Raw genomic sequence first — 25,252 nt, forward strand, 5'->3', positions numbered from 1 at the left:
AATGTTCACTATAGCCGTTTTAGAGGGAACGGTGGTGGGGGTGTCACATACGTGAACTTCAAACAAAATGTAGGCCTATCAATTATTGCGAGTAGCCCCCGCTCTTTGTAGACCCTAGAGAGAGGCGGTGTCATGAAGACTACTGCATATTAATATGGAAAATATTTTGTTGCTCTTGTTGAGTTACATTCGGGGCTACACATTGAAAACATCCGGGGCTAAAGCCCGGGAAAAATTACCTGGCGTCGCCATTGCCGGTCGCTATTGTGACTGAGTATAAAACCTAATATTTCACTAACTTAACCAACATAAAATCAAAAAGGGCATAAAGTTTGTGTGTTAGGGAGGTCTAAGGAGTAAAATGCATGTACTCAAATTGTTAGGAAAAATTTGGGATTAAACAGGTTAAGTCTTGACAAAATGGGGGTCTACACATGAAATATAATAATATCAGGATTGAATAACTATTTGACTATCAATAAATCACGTTTGTAAGGGCTACCATACAGTGCACATCATATTCTATTGCCCAACAGTAGCTAGCTTAGTACAGGCTGACAGCTAGCTTGTTCGTCATTGAAATGGCCAGCAACCAAAACCTTTGTTTTTTTTGCCAAAATCAACTTCAAATACGTGAACATTAATGTAACTATATACAAAGACATGTTCTCTCAGGATTTGGGGACATGTTGCCCAATTTAAATTGTGGTAACCTTCTCTCAATCCCAAACAAGGTAGACAGGCCTATACTGGAAATTTCAGTATAATTATAATAACAAAATATTTTAAATTAAGACAAACTGACCAAAAAAACATGTTAGGAAAAAAAGTTTATCATTTAAGTTGGTTGTGTTATCAATGGTTTATATTAGATTTTTTTTTTTTTTTGATAGGCTATACATATAATTATGGAGGTTTGGACCTCGGTGACCTCATAGCTGGCTACAGCCATGGTTCAGTGGCAAATCAGCATTGTCCAATATCCAACTTTAAACTCAAAATTTCAGAGTTTTTACGAAGGTAACTGTACTTTTTTGGTAAAAATTTTTTATTTTTTATATCCTAACATGTATATGTAACATGTCTGGAGAGGATCCTTGATTTAAATTTGCCACACAGAACAGCTTGTATTTGGCTATATGGCCAAATGGATTGCAGACATTGCTCCAGTACACAGTATGAACACAACTAAGTGTTTCTCGTCTTCAGTACAGACTGTGTTTTCCTTTATGCACTTCATGTACTCAGTGTCCTGAGGTGAGTGAATTAATATTTTAATCTTGAACCTTTATTGCACAGGTTTGTCCCAAATATTGTTTTGTTTGCTTCCTCTATGCTAAGACATCAGATGAATCCAGTCACTTTGTGTCATCTATTTGTCCGGTAATTCACCAATATAACCCAGGAATGCATGCTTTACTGAGGCTACAAGGAACAACAGAAGCATTATGGCTGTCACAGTGGTTACTAATGGATGCCAGCTGTCTGAGAAAGTTTTCATCAAAGTGCTGTACAGTAGGCGTAAAAGTACAACAATGAAATTGCCACTATAGTGCTGTTGTAGAGTGATATGATGGCAGCCATTTCCATTTTTCATGAGGCACAGCATATCAATACATTTAAAACCAATACATCTTTAACCAATTTGCCTGAAACTGCCTCTTATACAAGAGGTCATCATACCCTTCCTGTCACATCAGCATCCATCAGCCGCACACACAAACATATCAATCAAAGGGATGCTATCTTTAATCCTATCTGACATGGCAATCTGTGTTCGATGGCCTGCCACCTGATGATTACCAATTCCCACACAGAGATTAGAGCTACACAACCCTACACTGACTGAAGCTCAATGTTCTTAACAACCTTGCTCCCAAGGTGCCTCTGCAAACGGGAAACACAATGATGTTGCTGCCGCTATGTGCCAGAATGACTCTAGGAAGGAAGGAAATGTAAACAGAGTACAAATCAGCAGAAGTCACAAAGTCATAGTAAACATGTTTTTCACTGCAAACCAAACAATCATTTCCTAAGTCTAGCTGCTTAAAGAAGTCACTTGGTTTTTCTAAAATTGAACATATTGAACTGAGGTGAGATGCATAAGCTTAGTTTAGACACATTTGAGATTGTTTTTGTACCTGCTTTGGCCCAGTCAGGATGATTTTCTATAGTAATGTTTCATTTCTTCATGTTAAAGGGGCAATGTGTAGTTTTCAGTGGCCTGGAGCGGTGAGGATTCAGATCGCAACCACCTGTGTGTGTTTGTGCATGTTTGAACTAATGAGCGAGCCAAAACAGGGTCGACACACTGGAGACAGAATCATACAAAATGCTCAGTTAAACTCTCCCTGCAATATTACAGTAATATTTTTATCAGGCTGACGTTAGTTAGTGGAAGATTTATTGTGTTTTACCGATACTCAGGCACCACAGTTTCTCCACCATCTCAGTCACTGTAACTAACATATATATATATATATATATTAATGTGCTGGCAAAGTTACATGTTACACAATAATAAGCAGACCACTGCCTCACCATTCTCTACAAGTCAGATGTGTATGGTTAAATAATGTAATGCATGCTATGTATGTGCATTTATGTCTAAATAAAACCCTGAAATAACAGTTTAACCCTTCACTATATTCACAAATAATATTATATTCACACATTAAGAGGTTATTGGTAGATTTGTCAACTCCATCAGCTTACAGGTCAACTCCGTCAGACATAGAACCTGACGGAGTTGACGTCTGACGGAGTTGACGTAAGGGCATGTATTTTCCCGCCAAAACATGTATTTTACACTGCAGCTAGGTAGTTTTTCCTCAGTTGCTAACTGTCCCAATAACCTCACTAAAATGCTTTAATTCAATCCACTATGGTTTAAAAAAGTATCTTAAACGAAAGATGGTATTGACATTGTGCAGCTGTGACCAAAGGAATATTGACATTGTTTGTCTAAAATATAAAAAAATGTCAAACTTACCAGAGCATGTGTGGTAGTGCTGCATTCACCACAGACAGGGAGATAAAAAGGGGTCCTCAAGGATATAGCTGACCATGCTATTTCCTGATTTAAAGAGCTTTATGAAAAAATCTGACGGAGTTGACAGAAGCTGAGGACGCAACTTTAATAGGCAGATTTTTATGGAAAATATTGTTTGATGTTCACTTCATGCATTGTTTTTTATTTTACCCCTTATTTTATTTGATATATATGTTTTCACAATTGTAGAGCTTTTTTCATTTTTTTGGGATGGTTAATATTGTAACTTCATGCTGAGGACAAGTGCAATAACATGGACTATCTAACCACAGACCATATATTTAAACAACTTTTAAAAAAGTTTATTCTGAAAATCAGATGGGTATTTTCCTTCAGATTTAACTGTTAGTATGCCATACATGCTGAATTTCTTAATTTTTGCTATAAATTAGACTTTTCTATGTGGGACATGTTTTGTCCCGACTCTCAGGAATCAGTGATATATATACACAACACTGTAACAAAATAGCGACAACAATCCACTAACGTAACAGTAATGTTACTGCGGTCTAACTGGTATAAACTATGACAACAATCTAATTTATAATATTCAGTCCAGCTCACGAACCATTTCGTTATCATGTAAAACACTGTGCTCACGTAGCTGAGCCTCCACTGAAAGACACAGATAGTAATGTTAGTTACTAAAAAGCTGACAGGCGAGCTAATGCTGATGTAACATGTCTGCTAAATGGAGTAAATGTAACATTATCATGTAACCAGCATGGATTAGTTCAACATCAAGCAGCTGATAAAAATATTCCTGTAACGTTGCAATGAGAGTTTTCCTGAGTTTCCAGCATGTTGTGTGAAGCTCCCTTTCTGTCTATAGCCGCTCTCACACTGCCTTTTTCCCGGGAGTATTGTGCCAATATGCGGCTCGCTGCGCTGAATGAAGGGTACAGAGCCGGTGTTGATCTGCCTCTGAGCCGGGAACATTGAAGTAACAGAGCCTGAACATGTGTGGGGAAAAGCCACAGCCGGCATGCCGGTGTTTCTGCGTTTATTGCAGGATTTCTGTATGAAGGCAGTTGTGTTTTGGATTATGCTCACTCATAAGTTAAAGCAAGCACGCGTACGAGCACACATCTGGTTGCAATCTTAAAACTGCACCGCTAGTCGCCACTGAAAAATCCCTAATGCCCCTTTAAATCTTTATTGGTTAGTAGAACAAACTCTTTCTCGTTGTGGGGTTGCCAAATTGGCTTTCTCATTATGAATACATCATGAATTATACTCTTCTACTCAATATAGAGTTAACATTTTTAATAAGCTCAAGCAATAGAGACCCTGTATTAAACTTATATTTTTTCAGTTCTTTCACCACAATGGATCTCACAATGCAAGCTGAGCCAGTCAATGACGAATGAATGGTATATGTAAAGAACTCCTAATGTGTAATGAAGCCCTGAATATTCCATAGCAGAATGAAAGTGATAACTGTAGCTGGTTTGAAGTGGAAGATCTTGTGTCCTCTCCCCTCTATACAGCTTGCTGCAAATAGAAATTCAGAGCTTAAGGGAATGCAGGCAAACAAAAGAATGAGTAAAAAAACTTGATTTTCTTCTTAATTCACCCTGGAGCTGTTGATCAGTATTCGGTATGAAGTAGCCACAGCTGTGAGTGATATAATCCTACCCACTTGCTGAGCAGAGCATAATAAAACTGCACAACACAACTGTGAGTACTGTCAGAGAACAGTGACTGGGCCATCAGACCATGTTTTGTCGACATCCTGCAGGGTTTAGACTTTCTGTTGCTGTCTGTCTGGACCACCGCCAAGTGTCCCAACCCAGCCCGACATATAGACTTATAGAAGATGAATGAAACACGATTCTAAATATAATATTTCCTGTAGATCTGCAAAAAGTTTTCTGAAGCAGTTGTATTAATCTCTGAGTGTGGTCTTAAAGTCAGACCTGTTTTACAAACTCAGCAATGAGGTGAAGAATAATAATGAAGCTTATGTGTCGTCTGTTTCAAAATTCACTCTAGTCTAGTGCTGGATCTAAAATGAGAGGTGCATGAAATTTGATTTTTTTTTTTAAGTCCTGTTGCTCCATGGCTGGCTGGCAAATCAGCGGCAACACAAATGAAACAAAACAAACCAAACAGCTCCAGTCAGCTTGAACAAAGCTAATAGGAACAAAGCATTACACAGTCCTGTTTAGTTAATGCTGTAACCCTCTGTAAACTGTATTCAGTTGTTGTTTTTGTTTTTATTTATCTTGTAGTGGTAAAAGAGTTTATTGCTGTGGTAGTTTTGCAGTGCACTTATCAGATCAACTAACAGTTAAAAAGTGTTGGGACCACAGGGACTTCACAGATGAATGGATTTTTATCATGTGAGGCTACGTCCACAATACATTTTCTTTTAAAAACGGAGTCCTTTTGCTGTTTTTATCTGCCGCCCAGACTAAAACACCTGAAAAGGAGAAGTCAGAAAACGCTGCTGACCCCATTGAGGACTAAAAACAGTGACGCTTCCTGATTGGGTCTTATCAGTCATGCAAAGCAAAACACAATGCTACTAACAGAGTTTATGTTTAGGTATTTTTAATGAAGTATTTTTACTGTGCAAACACTTGTACTGTGCATGTTGCTGTATTTACTTTGCAACAACTCCCAGTGTGTTTTCTGCCGCCACAGTTGCTTTGAACTCCTGTGTTACTTTCAGTAACAGTTCCAACTCGTTGTCTGTACATGCAAAAAAATCTCTTGTGAGGTTCTTTGTCTGTAGTAGTACTTAATTCTTTCGCTAAATCTTCCGCAACTGCAATGTAGACAATCGGCTCCATGTTTACACAGGCATGAGCATGCCCAGTGTACATGAACAGTCACTACATGTGCGGTTTTATTTTCAATATAGATTTCTTTTTTTAACATAAAGCACAATCAAAATGTGATTATTTCAGCCTTTTTCTTTGGATGTGTGCCCAGTTTATGTGATGTGTTACATGACATAGGTGATCAACCCTCTCTCCCAAGAATCACATTTATATGCAGCTCATATGCAATAGCATTCGTGTTCAGTGGCAACACTTGGCTGAAATTCATGTAGCATGGAAAACATAGGGTGTGAGAAAAAGTTGGGTTCTCAAAATCAATTTACCTGGATGGTCGTGAAAAATAAATTGTATGCACTATGATGGTGAGCAGCTCTTCTTTCCCTCTCCTTGCCCCTGTTTGCTGAATGTTAAACAAAAAGGCATTTTTAAGGATTTTGATTTTGTAGCTTTGCTCTAAATTTTAAAATGTTTTTCCCCAATTTCTCTATAACTTTATTGTAACAAAAATTCAGCCAGTCTAAATCATAAAGTGACAAATTAAGTAAACATGTAAACTCTCAGACATTTCCATACCATCAGTAAGGGAAAAAGCCAATTAAATCATGTTTCCATCCACTACGTTATATGAATATTAGAAGTTGAATGCATCGAGGAACAACCATTGGTGGCGCTAACTCTCCAGTCTGGTGTAATTACAAACTACTTTTACTGTTGATACTTTAAGCAGAATTGCCTTTCAGAGTGTTTAATTATTACGTGTACTGGATTATTGGATAATTATGCTTTCATGTGCAAGCAGCATTTTAATGTTGGATTTGGTTGACAGTGCATCATATTTAATAAACTGATTGTGTTTTCCATGCATATCGACAAAATAACTAATAACTAACAGATAAATGTAGTGCTGTAAAAATACAATATTTGCCACTGACATGTAGAAGTAGCAGAAAGTTTCATTATCAACATATAGTAGGCTGATAACGAAAGGGTGAATCATCCCCATGTAACATCAATCCTGTGGGATTAAGGCTTTAAAGCTGAAAATGGAGTGTGACATGAGCAGGGGAAGAGCCTGCACCCTGAGGGAGGCCTTAGCCCTGAAAACTCTGTGACTTGCATGATTATTTCTGAATTGATCAAAGAATTAAAAATAGAAAAATATGGAAATGAGGCCAGCCTAAACATTGTTTCCTTTTGGAGCATGAATGATTTTTCTTTTTCAAGAGTTTCATCTTATCCAGTAGGATTTCATTTCCAAAATGTCTAGACCTTGACAGTTTACTTTCCTGCTCCTGTGCACTCGTACCATGCAATATAGGCCTGCAGCAAAATTTTTCCTCCTCCCCTTCTTCCTGCCACTGCAGACCTGATCCCAGCCAACCTCAGCAGCGCTTTCTTGTATCATCTGGATTTTATGCTGTCCACAGCATCCTCGCACTCGAACAATTGATTATTGCTGTATGGGATTCTATACAGGTACTCAGAGCAAAGTAATGGATAGACTGCTGTTTCCTCCCCCAAGTTAACTGGAAGACTTGGTGGGTATGATCACACGCAGCTCATTCCACCAGCAACACTTTCATCATCCAGTACTATTACCTCTGGACCCAGATATCTCCCTGACCTTTTGATATCAACTTTAAGTTCTGCCTCACACTCGCCTGCTAGTTGGCTCACATTCCACTAGATTAAGTGGTAAAGTTCACCCAGGCCTTATATATATAGTGCAGATATGAGGTTGAAGTATAGTTTAGTGTTGAAATAAAGTATATAAAAATCAAAAAGTAGAGTATTATCAGTAAATGTACTTATAAGAAGTCATTCATGATGCAAAATTGTAGTGTTATTGTATTAGATTATAATTATTGATACATAATGGCTGACACACAATACTATACAATATACACAAATACAAATATACATGAATAAAAGGAATAAAGAGTATATACAATTGTGTATGACAAGTAGACACAAGTAGAAATTAATAAAATAAATAAGTAATAAATAAATCAAGGAAACTAAAAGGAAATGAATACGGCCAACATTCTTAAATATCCAGTGTTGGTCAGGATATAGTGTGAAATAAGAACTCTATTGCCCAAGCCATCAAGTGATTTACTTCATTTAAATTCATATTTAAGGCAGTTGTTGTGGCAGATAATTTAACTTCCACTACATCATATATGTACTTATCATGCTTTATGGATTAGGTGTAGTAGAGTGTGTTTATGGTGTATGGCCATCTTAAACACCACAATAAATTTAAGGACAGTGTGTGGTAATATATCCTGAGGAAAACACTGAATAGCACAAAAGGAAAATATTACACTTCATTAGCTAATAATTATCTTTCCAAACAACCTCATAGCCTGAATATTCCCATTACTAAAGGATTCCTGTTTAAGACGGGGATATTTTATGTTGCATCTACAAGGTTGCTAATTAAAATCCATACCCCTAATGAGTTTTTAGCACCCCTATTGGTTGACATGATTACCTAAGATAAGAGCAGTAAATTGAGGTCCTTTTAATTAAGTGTAAGATTTACAACCGTTTTTACTGAAGAGGCTCTAAATTGACTTTCCTTCTGTACTTCTCATGGCCAAGCAGACTCACAAAAGGGTCAAACTCTTAGATTCAAGTGCTCTGAAATTACATTTACAAATTTCCGCGCTTTGAATCTGGGTTGGTGGCTTTAGAGAAAAGAGGTGGAATAATGCTATATTTTTTAATGCCTTTAATTGCAGAAACTCCTGATCCACAGGACTGATCCTGTTTTTTTTTGGGGGGGGGGGGGGGGCTCCATCAGAATGATTCTGATTGCTGGGATATTTTTTTCGCTGCACTTGCCATAGGTCACTTGTCTGGTCAGTCTTTCGGTTCGTCCATCACTTTGGTCCAGACTGAACAGCTTTTGGATGTGTTTCCTTGGTATTTTGTACAGACATTCATGGTCCCCAGGAGATGAATTCTAAGGACCTAAATCATCCCCTGACTTCACTCCTGCTGCCACTATTACATTTTTACTACATCCACTGAAAGTCAATAGAGGATGAACTACTTAATAATAACATCAACCAAATACCTGCAAATTATATAATATTTTCGCTTCAAGTGTTCATGCTGATTCACATATTTGTGAACAGCAGTTGCGTTGTAGTGAAACTCACGGAGCGAGCGCCACGTTGTTGAGTGTTTGTCTAAAATACTCCCCAACTTTAGAATGGAGTCGAATGGAGTGGTCTTGTAGCTGGAGCTTGTCCAGGGGAATCCCACTAACACTGGATGCAGTGACGCTTCGAGTAATCAATTACGTCAACGAATTGCCCCAGCCCTACTCAGGAGGAACGAGTAGTCTGAGGGAGAAATTTGTTCGTTTTCAAGCATGCTTGAATAGTCTCTAGGACTCTTGCGTTCACTCGTCACACAGCAGCTGTATGGGCTCTGTCAGCACAGAAAATGGAATTGATTAGTTCACGACTCTCAACTGTGGGTCTCTAGATTTGTCACATGACAGCTCGGCTACTGTGGAGCAGGAATTAACTATTCGTTCACCGCTCACATAGGTCCTCAGAGTCGTTCATTTGCAAGTGTTTACAGCTTATGAGCGTTGTTCTGGGTCCCCTCCACTACAGTGCCCTGAGAGGTTCTACCGGGAACCAATTTACCTCCAAGGTAGTCTCCTCACCAAAACAATCATTAAAACATAGCAACGTTAACGTTAGCCCTGTGGTGTGTTTACAGCTAACAGATGATCCAGGTCCGCCAGACCTATCAACAGAGCCGTGCTGTTGTTTCACAGCTCCTGACTGGCAGTGTTTGAGATTGATGTGCTCATGTTTGTTTCTCTTTGTCTGCAGAATCTGGACCTGATGTGGCCCATTCTGCATCTAGACCTGGCAAACCGCTGCAATTATATAATGTGTTTATGTCTTTGTTCCTTTCTCTGTGCTGGAGTTCTTTTAAGAACTCAGTGGCTTTATCCATATTATTATTAAATTGGTTGAAGAGTGTGTTTATTCATTTAGTGTGTCAAGCTAATTGCTTCAATAAATTCCAAGCAAATCTGATGTTAATATATAGATTTTACTTATGGATAGGGATGTTAGGCTACTGTATGTATGAATAAGCACTGGAAACCATCATCTCCCTGGACCTCAAGTGGGAGCTGAACATCACCTCCATCACCAAGAAGGCCCAGCAGAGGATGCAGTTCCTGCGGCAGCTGAAGATGTTCAGCCTGCCAAAGACTGTGCACTTCTACACCGCCATCACTGAGTCCATCCTCACCTCCTCCATCACCATCTGGTACGCTGCTGCCACTGCCAGGGACAAGGGCAGGCTGCAGCGCATCATTTGCTCTGCAGAGAAGGTGATTGGCTGCAATCTTCCATCACTTCACCTGCATGCCTCCAGGACTCTGAAGCGAGCAGGAAAGATTGCAACTGTTTCAGACTCTCCCCTCTGGCAGGAGGCTGCGGTCCATCGGGACCAAAACCTCTCGCTACAAAAACAGTTTCTTCCCGTCTGCAACTAGCCTCATTAACAAGGCCCGGGTCCCCCACTGACACTCCCCACTTTCAAATAATACAAAAGTCTCTGCACATGTAAATATTATTTTATTTCATATCATGCTCAAACCTGGCACATTGCACATATTTTTTGTTAATTGTTAATCATTGTTGTTCTATATTTTTATATTGTCAGTTTATACAGTCCCCTCTAAAAGTATTGGAATGGTAAGACATGTTTTGTTGTTCACTGAAGACATTTGGGTTTAAAATCAAAAGATGAGTATGAGACAAAAGAATTTAAGCTCTCATTTTGTGGTATTCACATCTAGATAACTCATACCACCCTTTGTTTTAACCCACCCATTTTTCAAGTGAGCAAACTATTGGAACATGTGACTGCCAGATGTTTCTTGTTGCCCAGGTGTTGCCTTTTAGGTTGATTGTCCAAACATTAAATAGCTCTGCATGACTAGTCTAAGTTTTCATCCTTGGTTCAAAACTAAAGACTGCATTTCCTGTTCAAGAGGATAAACCAACATGAAGACCAGAGAGCTGTCTATGGGAGAAAAGCAAGCCACTGTCAAGCTGAGAAAAGAAGGAAAATCGACCAGAGCCATTGGACAAACATTGGGCATAGCAAGCACAACAATTTGGAATGTCCTGAAAAAGAAACTACTGGTGTACTGAGCAACAGACGTCGAACAGGTCAGCCAAGGACAACAACAGTAGTTGATGACAGAAATATCGTGAGAGCTGTGAAGAAAACCCCAAAACATCAGGAAGTGGCATCAGCAACGACCTCCACAGTGCAGGGTGAAGGTATCACAAGAAGACTCAGAGAGCAGAAATATAGAGTCCACACCACAAGATGCAAACCACTCATCAGCAGGAAGAATCGGAAGGCCAGACTGAAATTTGCAAAGAAGTACAGAGATGAGCCACAAAAGTTCTGGAACGCAATCTGATGGACTGATGAGACCAAGATTAATCTCTAGCAAACTGTGGAGAAAGAAAGGAACTGCTTATGATCTGAAGCGTACAAGCTCATCTGTGAAGCATGGTGGAGGAAATGTCATGGCTTGGGCGTGCATGGCTGCTTCTGGAACAGGCTCATTAATATTTATTGATGATGTAACTGATGATGGTAGCAGCAGAATGAATTCAGAAGTGTACAGAAACATTTACAGAGAAATGCATTGAAACTAATGGGGAGGAAGTTTATCATGCAGCAGGACAATGAGCCAAAGCACACTGCCAACAAAACAAAGGACTTCATCAGGAGGAAAAACTGGAAGGTTTTAGACCAGCCAAGTCAGTCACCTGACCTTAACCCAAGAGAGCTGCATTTCACCTCCTTAAGAGACTGAAGGAAGAAACATCCCGAAACCAACAAGCACTGAAAGAAGCTGCTGTAAAAGCCTGAAATAGCATCACAAATGAAGAATGCAACAGTTTGGTGATGTCGATGGGTCGCAGGCTTGAGGCAGTTATTGCAAGCAAGGGTTCTTCCACCGAATGTAAATGTTATTTACTTTAAGATTATTTGTTCCATTACTTTTGCTCACCTAAGAATGCTGTGGTCTAATACAAATGGTCATATGTCCTATGTTTGTTTAACACATCTAGATGTGAATACCAGGAAATAAAAGCTGAAACTCTTATCTTATACTCTTTTAAAGCTCCTTCTGATTCTGAGACTGATTCTGAAGTTTGGTCTCATCTTGAACCGGAGCATCTGCAGATTAATTCCATACCATACATGTCATGTTCCACTGAAGTTAGGGACAACATGAGATGAATAAATCCCAGTTCCTGCTATCTTCACCACCATCTTGACTGTAAGGGAGCCAGGAGGGAAAAGAGAGATTGAGTGAGATTGAGCTCTTCTTTGTTTTATTTTGTGTTCTGTGTTACAATAAAATGTTCTACATAAATAATGTTTGAATTTAGACATTTGAACTTATCATTCCATTTATTGTGTGCTTCGGTGAACCAGGACACCAGAACCAAGACCACTACACTATTCTATGCATCTTAAAGATAGCTGAGACTATATTATAAAACTATACTTTCTTAATAAAATGTAAAAACATCCATAACAGAATACTTACACTCTACCATAATACTAACACGCCTGGCAGAGACGCCCCCCACCCCCAGTAGCCAGGGCACCCGCGGCTTCCCAAAGCGCAAAGGACCCCAGACCCGCCCTGAGGGAGAACAGCAGAGAGTCGTGCCGGGGAGCTCCCCACTGCCAGGGAGCAATAACGTGGGAAAAACAGGGCTGACACTCCCCGAGCCCGGCCGGAGGCATCCCCCCCAGAGTGCAGGCAGAGCCAGCAGCCCCCGAGCTCCGTAAACCTGAGGCCGGTCCCGGCCCTAGACAGGGGCCCAGCCCCCCAATCAAACACCCCCAAGGAAGAGGTCCAAAACCCACCCTGACAACACCGGTCATGTGCCCAAGGGATTCACAAATGCCTCCACTGTGAGAGAGGCGGCAGGGGGAAGCAGGGGGAAGCAGCGAGACCAGCAAAGAGGGCCCCGGCGAGGAGAGGAGACCACATGCCCCCAGGCCCAGGGACACACCACCCACCCCAGAAATGAGCAAAAGCCAAAGGCCCTGGCAGAGATCTCTGAGTGCACTCTTCTACAAAAGTTATCACGTGAACAGGTTAAACTAAGATGATCTGCTAAACATCAGCTTTTAGTTGTCACTGTGAGCATGCTGATGTTAGCATTTAGTTCAAAGCACCGCTCTGCTTAAGTAGAGCCTCACAGAGCTACTAACATGTCTATACTGACGCCACTGCACTTCTTATCTGTCAGTCAAACTGTAGCTTGTTTGAGTTTAAGTGCATAGTGGTGTATTTTATCTGTTCTGCCATGTTTATTCTAAATAAACCACATCATTTTTGTGCAACTGCACATTTTCCTAGGAAAAATCTCAGCAGCAACAGCAATTGATTAGAGCACCAAATGTAAAAGCTTTCATGAACCGGACATGCAGTGATTCATTTTGAGAGACGGAGCAATAAAAATAGACATTTAAATGAAAAATGTCATGGATTATCACTTGAAACCCTTCTGATTTTGCCACTGTTTCTGTGTGATTAAACAGCAATGCACATAGAGTATTAAATTGTACCATAGCACAGACAGTGGCAGCCCAGCACTGCCACTCTGGCCCTGAAGGTGTCGGTGCCTTGGAGCCTTTGTCTAGGCTGCAGGGTAATTGCTTTTCTTCACCGAGGTTATTCATGTTTTGCGATTGGATCATCCGACCTAGAGCAAGGGAAGCCACATTTGTGCCAAGGTTGGGTTGTTTTAGTGCTTTGCCTCTGAGCTGATTGTTTCAGCGAGGCTCTGTACCCGCCAGCCAAAGAAGCCAATGATACTGGCATATTCTGTCTACCCCACTGTGAAGAAAACGGACTGCTTTTTATTAAAACTCATTTCCCATCAGAGACACCTTTCCCTATTCTATTTATTTCTACCTATGAAGCCTATTAATTTTTTTCCATTGACCCTTTCGGCTTTTAAAAACACAGCTGAGTCCTCTGTGTCTGTTCTAATGGGATTTTTCAAATGATTTATTCGCCTCTGATTCTCCTCAGCTCAGCTTTTAATTGGTTTCTGAAAAAAATGGCAAAAAAATCTTGCATTCTGTCATCACGAACTGTGTGACATTGAGATGAACAGTTAGCATTTATTTTCCTGAATTTTAATGAAGAGGCTGTTTTCTAAATATTGTAGTTGTGATTTGTTTTACAATCAGAATTCACTGAGCCATATTGTCATCATCTCAGTGGATGCAACGCCTCACTGTATCCAGGTATTTTAAATAAAAATGTAAAATCATTCTGGATAGGAAGACATCATTTATTTCTCATCACTTACAAAAATAATTAGTTGCTGCTGGTTGTTTTATTACGCAGGCATTAGAGTCAACTTACTGCAGTAGCAATGCTGCAAAAGACAAGTGTGCTCTCTGAATACTGACACTTATCTCTGACTGACATCTCACTTCATCCTGGCATATATTTGTCTGACATTTTGCACTGGGTCTTTTACAGATCCTGCATATAGCTTCTTTTGATTTTCTCCACACACTGGGGTCAAAAATTATCAGATTGTCTTGCTGACATTTGGCATGGTCAGAGTAGCTGATACCTGACCTTTCTACCAGCTGGTCTCTCCTGGATTTTAACTGTTGTCAGTATACTAGCAGCGGTATGAATTGAACTCTTAAATATTCCACACATAGTTGGCAGCGCTAGGATTTTATTAGACATAAAACATTCAGGGGTATGAAATTGATTGCCTCATTTGACCGGAAAGGCAAATGATGTATGGAAAGTACACCTGGATACAGGGAAGTGTCAGTGGAAGTGAAATATTGATTGGGAAAGTTGTTTGATGTTGGATGGACATACACCCAGTCATGTTTGCCATTTCAAGATATTCATGCTCTGCTTAGATGTCGATCCAATAAATGACTCTGTTTGTTATTGCGTAAACTTTTCCAGCAGACACTTGGACATTTATGTTTATACACAGTTAAAGTGGAATTTCCTTGTTTTTCCACCTACTAGGTCCTATATTCATGATTGTGGCCATTCTGACAATGATTGATAATAATTTTGTGCTCTCCACCTCCGTTACAGAGATCAAGGAAATGGGACTCCAACAAAACACCATATATTGATGGCAAGCAGTGCATGCTTCCTAAAGCTTTTCTGCCAATTTACATAAATCTTTTCAAACACTTGTCCGCGAGTAAAAATGAAATTAAACACAAAAAGTATACTTGTGGATTAGCTAATATAGCCAACTGCATAGGGGAGCAACACCACCAACCAGCTAACCAAGCCTGTCACGGCACAACTATCACAGGAGACTGATTGGTTGGTATGTCTAGGGGAATGTATGGACACTGAGACTACTGACAGGCCACAGCATAGCCTGAGTACCATCGGTTGCCAAGGACAATTTTTATATAATCTGTTTACCTCTGTTGAAGTGGAATCATGCTAGATATGAAAACAAGTAATACATGTTTGGTATTGCTGCAGATCAATAGACAGTTTGCAAACTGACTAACCTAACAGCTTTTGTTAGCAGGTTGAACCATCTACAATGAAGGTGGTGAGTGCAAAGCTTTTATGGCCCGGGTCAGGACATCCACAATTACCACCGGAATTCTTTTAACACAATATATTTAATCATATACTTGCAGAGTTTGTGAAAACGGCATGTTATAGTTTGGATTTTTTTTCCATGCTACAATTATATTCTGGGAGTTTTTGTGCTTGTTTTGCATTGATGTTGAGCTGGCATGCCACGTAAACTTAAGGGGTGGGACTTGGCTGCCTCCCACACATCCCTGTCAAACATTTGCTGGTTTGAAGCAGTATGATTTTTCACATGTTGACCGTTCCCAAGGTGATATTCAATAGCAGAATGTGTCTGTAATGGTTAGACTCAACACTAGCATGGAGATTACCACCGCCCACCTCCGGCTGGCCTGAATGAAAATCCGGAGAGGGGTGATTACTCATTGGCCCCCCAGCAGCAGCACCACCACCACCACCACCACCACACACACACGCCCACACACACTTGCTGACCTTGGCCAAAGGTTTTGTCAATCAGGCAGGGCTCTCTTCCTACACTTGGGTGAACATTGAGTTTCAGCTGGCAGGACACCTCTCTGGAGCAGCTGCTGCACCTCCACCAGGACAAATCTGCCCGCTGGCTTATAATAAAAGGGCCACACAGATGTTGCTTTACCCTCACCTTAACCTTCGATACCACCATGTTTCCACTTTCCCGAGCAGCTTGGTCAAATGCAGTATCCTGAAGAAAAAAACCCTGATTGCTTCGATCTGTTTTACAAGCTAGATTCAATAAATAAGCTCACTAGATAAATTAAAGTAATAATGTTTGTAAATCATTATATACATTTTATTTGGAAAAAAAAGCTTTGCATATGATATGTGTTTAATTAGTTTGAAACACACAGAAGACACTGGGTCATTGGCATAATCAGTGGCAGAGCAGACAAAGAAAAAAAGTGCCTCCTAACAGGAAGATGCCACAGGGCTCACAACACTGTTAGACTACTGTCAAGTACAGTGCAAAAACACCACAGTAATGAAGCCAAAGCAGGAGAGACGGAGCCCAAAAAACACATTACAACAATGAGTATACTTGGCAACAAAGACAGAGGTAGCATAAAAGCACAAGAAGCTCACAATTGACTACTCTCAAATTGAGATAAGACCTAAAAATAAGCTGTTGAAAAAAAAAAAAAAAAACTCAACTCAAGGTTCAATCTCATCTGAAGTTTTTTGTCAGACTACTGCTTCGAGGTTAAGAATAAACTTTCAAGCTCTCAGTTCTCACCAATGTTTGAATCCTGGATTTGTGCTCAATATCTGCAATCAGTTCGTTGACAAGAAAATCACAAGTTTAGCAAAAAGAGGTTGAAAATGACAGATTTATCAATCAAGCCAAAACCATTTTAGTGGCCAGAATCACCCACATTGTTAAAAATGTAAATACCTACTGAGACCCCTTACATACTGTGAAAGATAATGCATTGATTTTGTATCTGAAGAGCAACATTGGGGGTTTTCTTTGACATACATATAATCTTATATTTTGAAGCCAGGAATTTATGGCAGATAGAAAAGGCAATTCTTAAGACAATGCAGCACAATGGCTCAATGGTTTGCACTGTCGCCTCACAACAAAAAGGTCTTGAGTTTGACCTGCTACCCTGGAGTGTTCCATTTCCCGTATTGTGAAGTCGTTCTTCCGACTTCACTGTGTGTTCATGTGCTCTTAAGTCGGAATGGGGAATCAACATGGACACTACTACAAAGATGTGTTGGATTAGCATCAGTGCATATAAACAACACACAGACATCTAGTTCACTCTACATGTACAGTAAACTACCTGTTATAACCATATTCCTAATTACATGTTAATATATGTATATACAATACGTGATTTTGCATGAATCAAAGCTCTGTATACTTATTTATGTCCCATTTACACTTTATTTCTTTTTTTGCAATAAAGATTTAAGGAGGAAAATTCCGATAATTCCGACACCACATGAATGCACCATCAGTCGCAGCGAGCAGAAGAGGCTACGGTGGCCAACATGCTCTGTTAAATATTACTTGTGGGCCTTCATTTGTCCAAATGTCTCTGTTTTATTACTTGTATTAACTATTCAACTGCTAATAGTTATGGCTGGACAATAAAACAATTAACAATTATTATCACAATTTTTTTTTCAATAACAATATAACAAATGTTCAATAAATATCCAATAAATGTTTGATTTTAATTCATTTGAATCATACAAAAGGATTTATTAGTTTATTTTGTTGAGGAAAAAGGACTAAAGATTTTATCATAATTGTTATGAATGTTCTACCTCAGACTTGTGAAGTGATCCACTGTTTGGCAGCAATTGTTGACCATAAAAAAGACTTTAAACCACAATTACCCATCAGGTTTCTTCAACTTTCACTCAGGAGCAAAGGTCAGTCTTTAAACTCGAAAGAAATAATGATTTGATTCTTATCGTGATAATTATCGGTATCAAAAGATATTAAATTTTTGTCATGATAACATTTTTGCCCATATCGCCCACCCCTACTACAAGTACTACTAACGTTACTCGTTCTTTGTACATATTCAACGTAGTGACGAAACACGCTCTGTAGCACCATATATCCATTTCGGCTTCACTGGAAACATGGCGGTGCAACATGGCGATGTGCATGGAAGAGGACCCATGGTGTATGTAGAGAGAAATGGCTCATTCTAAGGTAATAAAAACATAACAGTTCATTATGTAAGGTCTTTATACACCACTGAAAACATAGTTATGGATATTATATTGCATTTCTGTTAATAGATCCTCCTAAATATTACACACAATTTAAGCTCCCTGTGACCCTAAACATGGTAGTGTTTTACATAATGGTTTTAGATAATGGTTAGATGGATCTGTTAAGTCATTTCTGCAATGGCTTTAAATCATTGTCACAATATTAATATTAAGCATATTTTGCATACTTGTTCTTTGTATACTTCAATATACATCCACTAAGGCACATTACATACATATACTATGTTCCAATGTGCATTACAGCTCAAATAGCATAGTCCCTTCTATCCCAGGTAGATTTTTAAGTTGAAACATCCACAAGAACTGTTGCATTTTGTTATTTCAACAGTGGTTGAAAAAATATTTTTAAACAGTACCTCTGTTAATTGAGTCAGCACGACATGACTCAGCTGTAAATGTATGATGACTTACCTGTGTTAGTCCCCCCACCTCCCCCACAATACAGTTCAGCCAATAAACAATAGTTATAGTAAGTTATGTCCAAGCTTTAACTGGGATGAAGGTTCAAATCTGTTCAAAATTTGTAATTCTGCTTCATGTCTTGGTTCTTTTACAGCTCATGTGGGAAGCAACAACTGTCACCACGATTACTGCTAAGTGATTGTGAGACTGCTGAGTGGTAGTAAACGGAGTGCCATAAGCTGGCAATCCAAACAACACAAGGCTCACTCTATATTAGAAAATCTGTCATGTTTTAGAAAGACACAAAGCTGAAGATCTCGTCTGATACAGTCAACAGAATTATAACTGCACATGATGAATCTCGGGTGTGTCTGGGCTGCACAATTGATCTGAGAGGGCTCTGAATAGGCTCAGTTTCATCAGCTAGTTTCTTTGCAATGTCACATCCCTGCCTTGACTTAATGTAGTTTTATAATACCCCAAAGTCAATATCCCGATTTGGATTCCTTACACAGGCCTGCAGAGAGTAAGTCAAGGCTGTTGGTTGTTAAGTATTGCAACCTACATTAACAGCAAAGAGATAAACATGCATCCCATAATATGAGACAGACCCATGCATCAGAGCTCATTGGGGTTATCAGCAATCACAGATTTGTGCTAGGGTTATGGAGAAGAAATCTGATTATGCGGGACTGCAACTTATTTCCCTGCAAAGCCAAAGCTGCTACAGAATCACATTACCAGCAGCCACTTGTGGAATTACAACATATTCTTGGAGGCTTTATGAGAAACTGCGTGCACTGCCAGGGGTGGCTTTAGAAACTTTTGAATGGGAGGACCAGATTGGGGTACCCTTGTAAAATTAGCAAAAAAATGTTAAGGGTCACATTTTGCATATCTTTGTGGTCATTTATCGTCTTTTTGTGTTTTGAGTCTCTTTGTGGTTATATTTTGTCTCCTTATGGTTGTTTTGAGTGTCTTTGTGGTCATTTTTGTGTCTTTCTGGTTATTTGACATTTCTTTGTGGTCATTTTGCATTTCTTTGTGGCCTTTTTTGTGTTTGTTTCTGGTTGTTTGGCATTTCATTCAGTAATTCATCTACGATACTTACTACCTTCTGAGTCGGGTGGGGAGACAATAAGGCACCAATCAGATTTCAGGGGGGCCCACCTCTTTGGCACTGCCCCCTGTGCACCACCCTCTAGAAGTTGTATTTTGTATAGGCTTCGCTGTTCAAGGCTATCACCATTGGGTTTACCCCTATATGCACGTGCATGTGCAGCACTGAAAAAAGCTTTGTCTATGTCCACCCGTGCTGTGGGCCTCTATCACGTCCCCTTGTTTATTGTATGACTGTGAGACCTGGTGGCATTGGCTCCCATTTTTCCTTCAGCACTGAGCTTGTCTAAAGACAAGAAGATTACCAGCGAACCATGTTTGTGAGCAGGCCAGCTAGAGCGGCGACAGGTAACGGCGAGACTGTGCGCATCTGCCACATTTGTCAGACGGGCTTCATCCTGCCGGGGGGGTCTGTGAGGCTTGCCTCGGGCCAGAGTACGCGGGCCGAGCCCTCACCTCAGGGAGCTCCCTCCTCACCTCTGTCCAGCGTCCAGAGGATGCTGGTCACTCTAGCCTTGCAGAGATGTTGCCAAGGGATCCATCTTCATCTCTGTCCGCCATCATTCCCCTCCAGCCGGTAGTCTGTCCTGACTTAACACAGAAGAAGGTGGTGAGGTTTTGCTTGAGGGGAAGCCCATCCTCAATCTGTCATCGTTCAACAAGGCGATTATGGAAAGACCCTTTTGCATGTTGAGGGTGGTGGAGTCCGCTGGAGCTGGAGTATATATGCCAGGGGGACTGGCTTCACCTCCATTGACCTGAAGGACATGTGTTTTCACGTTCCCATCATCCCAGAGGACAGGAAGTTTGTGTGCTTCTCCTTCCCAGGCGAGTATCATAACTACCTGCTGCCGTTTGGTTACTCGCTGGCCCTGCGCACTTTTTTGCAAGTGCGTTGAGACGGCCCAGGAGCCATTGCGACGGGGCAGTGGGACATCATGGTCCTGTTCTGATTGGACAACCTGCTGCTGCTGGCGCACTCCAAGGAGGAGGACACAGGAGAGCGCAACTCTATCAAGAGAGAGTGGTCGTTCATACGGAGCTGCTCCTCTGTGTCGTTCCTCGGGCTGTGTTGACAGCTGTGTCTATCATGAGGCTTCTTGGCTCATGTCAGCCGCTCCCCTGGGCCTCCAGTGGTGGTCGACACAGTGACACAAAATGGCGTCTCCCTCTGTTGGTGGGCTTGGATCTGGCCTACTGGCGGGACCCCCTCTCCCTGTTGGTCAGGGTTCTGCTGGACAGGGTCACATCTAACATCTCAGTCTTCACAGATGCCTTCCTGCTGGGCTGGGGCGGGATGTGCCACTCCTAGGTGGTGGGTGGCCTGTAGCGGACTCAATTGCCTCTCCACATAAACACGCTGGAGCTCCTCACGGTGTGGAAGGTGGTCCAGCACTTCGCCCCTCTGCTACGGAACCAGCACATGCTGGTCCGCACCGACAACAAGGCTACGGCTGCCTAAATAAATCGCCAGGGTGGTGTACGCTCTGCGCAGCTGCTGGGCTTGGCCAGGCAGCCGCTCTTATGGATGCACACACATTTGCTCTCCATCAGGATGGAGTACATTCCAGTTGTACTAAACAGATGGGCGGAAATCATGTCGAGGGATGGCCCTCGCCTGAATGAGTGGTGCCTTCATTCCGATCTGGTTTGGTGTGGCAGAGGTGGATCTGTTCGCCTGAGAAAATGCTCAGTTCACCCTATGGTTGTCACTGTGCTCGCGGGATGCTCACCCATTTCGCCTTCGCCCACCCTCTGTGGCCCAGCAAGCTTCTGTATGCCTACCCCCAGTTCAGCTGATCCCGCGTCTCCTGGACTGCCTACAGGACTCGGCCTTGACGGCAATCCTGGTTGCTCCACAGCACAGGAGTTTGTCATGGTTTCCCTGCCTTCAGCGACTGCTGTCGGGGCGGCCTTGGAAACTACCTTGCCACGGGGACATCGTCTCCCAGGTAGGGGAGTGCGATCAGGAGCTACCCGCTTCTTGGCCAGCACCTATGGGTCTGAGGTGTAGCTCTTGGTGGGGTTAGGTCTCTCACAGGAGGTGGTTTGCACTATCCAGGGTTCGCCTCCACTCAGTCTTCGTTCTCTGCCAAGTGGTAGGTGTTCCAATGCTGGTGTCTGGACCAGGGGTTGGATACGGTGGCCTGCCCACTGCCTGGTGTGCTTTTGTTCCTCCAGCTGCTGATGGAGAAAGGGCTGGCGTTCAGTATGTTGAAGACTTAGGCTACTGCCATTTCGTATTGTCACAAAGGGTTTGGTGACAAGACGATGTCCACTCACCCACTGGTGAAGCGTTTTCCGAAGGTGGTGGGGAGACACAGGCCTGTGTCACGCCCTACTGCTCCTAAGAGGGATATGGCGCTGGTTTTAGGCGCTTTGGCCAAAGCCCCTTTCGAACCTTTGGAGACAGCAGACCTGAAGTTCCTCTTTGCCATGGTTGCGTTGCTATCGGCTCTGACATTAGTTCAGAGGGTCAGCGATTCAAGGTGACTTCAGCTCTGCTGTCCTGTGCACTAATCCTGCCTTTATGCCAAAGAGTATCACCTGGGGTTTCATTTATAAAACTGTGCTTAGAATCCTCACTACAATGTATGTACTCCCAAAAGCCAAAAATGGCGTACGCCAAAAAATATTCAGACTTATAAAACCGTGCGTACGCACATCTGAAAGCAAGTTTCCTTTATAAATCACAATCAACTTGAAATATGTGAGGGAGCTCCATGTCCGACCCTTCAAACGCCCACAGTTGCCAATAAATGGTCAGTGAAACGCCCCTCATTAATATTAATAAGTACTGACTGCAGGAAGAAAAGGAGGCAAATTCTGAAAAAAACGCTACAAAACGAAATCTAACTCTGTGTGACACTGGCGTTCCTTTGGTGAAGCTGAAGCTTGTGCACTGGAGGAAAGGGGGCACCGGAGCTCCACCCCTTTATAACCGATCTGCAGGAAGGGGCATCCCTTTTGAGTAGTGACGTCATTGGCTGAAGGGGGACACTCACGCAAGACGGGATGACCCAGGTACTAATTTGGATTCTTTGGACATTTGAAAAGATTGTGTTTGAACATTTATTTAGGCTACACAAACAGTCCACTCACTCAATGAGGCTGCAGATGAGTCAAAAGAAATATGACTTGTTTTGGACACACTCTGAAAGATTTCTTTGATATTAACGCCAAGCAGTGCATCACATCCGCACGCTGGCACATCATTTGGCTCAATAAGGCAACGAACATGTGATAACAATTGGCTACATAAAACAATGCACTCATATTTGCTCGACTGACGCATTAAAATCAATTTAAATGTAATTTGTCCTCCTGTTCACCTTATTTATGAGAATAAATTGCACTACATGCAAGTATTAATTAATATGATTCCTGATTAAACTGTACAACATATTTGAGGCATTCTTTTGCAGAAACAGCACTCTGTTTGTGTTTATTATCCTAAATCTGGATCTTTTTGTGCCCTGCAAATGATCTTAAATGAGGGTTTTTTTGTCCACTTCAAGGAAGATCAATCAAACGGGTGTTTGCTTATTCAGAAAGGCTTTAAGCCTATAATACTCAGAGGTAATATTTCAATTTATTTTACACAATAGTAGGCCTATTCATTTCAAACTGTTTCATCCTTCAGCCATGTGAGTCGCCATTTCTCATTTCTCCTCTTTATGTGCGTACGCATGGTTCAGAGTTTACTTACAGGACCACACATTCTCCCGTCAAGTTTTTTTTTTATAGATCACAACCTTTGCTTGGGAAGAGGCGTAGGTTTCCAGTCTTGTTTTGTACGTACGCACTGTTTATAAATGAGACCCCAGCTCTTTAAGGTCGAGAGTGATTACCCTCACTGGCTTCTTCCCTCCTCCTCATAGGTCGGAGGAAGACGCTGCGTGCCACCTTCTCTGCCCGATACGCGCACTGTCGTGTTACGTGGCACGCACAGCTGCCTGGCGCTACATCCAGTGCTTGTTTGTGCTCTACAGGGAGCAGTCCCTGGGGTTCCCCCTGTCGGCACAGTGCCTGTCTCATTGGCTGTGATTAGCCATTCTACAGGCTTATGTGTCAGCCGGTGAGTCTCCAGCTTCTTGATGACTCACTCATTACTGAGTGTTCTGTCTGAGTGACTGTCCTCTGTGAGCATGTCTTGCGTCTTGCGTCTCCCTCTCACCAAACAGTTGGGGAGAGAGGCCACTGCTCACACTGGCCCTGCCCTGTGCGTACTAGTATTGTTACAGTGCTTAACCTTCATCTTCATCTGCACTTGTACAGCTGCAAGGCCCCCACGGTGCCGCAGGGCTTGGTTTTATTATGTTGGCTCTGGGCAAGTGGGACAGTGCTTGGTGGTACCGTGCCCAGTGGCCCAGTGAGGCGTTGACTAATCCTGCTTCGCCTCTAACCCAATAACGATAACGTAGACAAAGCTTTTTTTCAGTGCTATGCATGCGCGCATAGTGGTAAACCCAGTAGCGATATACTTAAAGGGCTCTGCATATACACATAGTAACAGTACTACTGTTTTACTATAGGTGACAGTGTTCTGTCATTCAGGGTTTGACATACTGTAAGCATTAAACTTTTATCGGGCAAGTTGATTGACCAGTCTTTGGCATGTTGCTCTGCCAACATCGGAAGTCATCTGACTCGCTGCCTGCATCCTACACTGTCTCCAAAGGCAACATTGGAACGATGTCCTAAAATTCCCCATGTCCCCCTGCTGCTCTGCCTCAACTCGCCGTGATTTATGGAGTTTGCTGATGAACAAATAGGGTTACTTGTTGCTAAAGTAACCGCTAACTGCAGCTGTCATCTCATTAAGGTTAGTGGTCAAAGCTGGCTCAGCCCGGACTGGGAGCTTGGAGCACCTGGGGAGTATGTTAGTGTTTACACCTCTACTCAAGCACTGGCAGGGAGCAGCAAGCATTGGGTACCAGAACTGGAGCCGGGCAAGCGGGCAACGAAAACACCCAGCAGCCTCCCAGTGAACACGGCATGAACAGGGCTGAACACAGCTTCCAAAACGATCAGGGAATACAGTACCAAGTTGATTTACAGAGTTTTTTGGTGGACAGATAGCTTTACTTTTTCCTAAACCACTAACTGTACTGTCTGTATCTGTAGCTAGTTAGCTTGGTTAAACGTGCAGCTAGTGGTCCTATTAACTGAGTCAGCCCTTTGGGTGAATGGAGCCACAACCGTCAAGAAAACCACCTCTGCACTGAATTCCCTGTCGTCAAACTGGCCTCCAGCGGTCTCAGAGGCTGTGTCCTGGTCTGGCCGGAGTGTTCACTCACTGGGAGCTGGACCCAGTCCACACAGAGTCTGCTTGACGGGCTTATGGTATGAATTAATCATTACAATGTATATCAGTTAATAAAGTAACGTTATTTTTCTCTTTTTCCCCCCAGGCCAGTAAAAATATGCAAGGGGCCAGTGAAA

The sequence above is a fragment of the Micropterus salmoides genome, unplaced genomic scaffold, assembly GCF_014851395.1.
Source record: "Micropterus salmoides isolate LMB-PRFRI ecotype aquatic unplaced genomic scaffold, ASM1485139v1 Ms_hic_scaffold_7, whole genome shotgun sequence".
Lineage (NCBI taxonomy): Eukaryota > Metazoa > Chordata > Actinopteri > Centrarchiformes > Centrarchidae > Micropterus > Micropterus salmoides.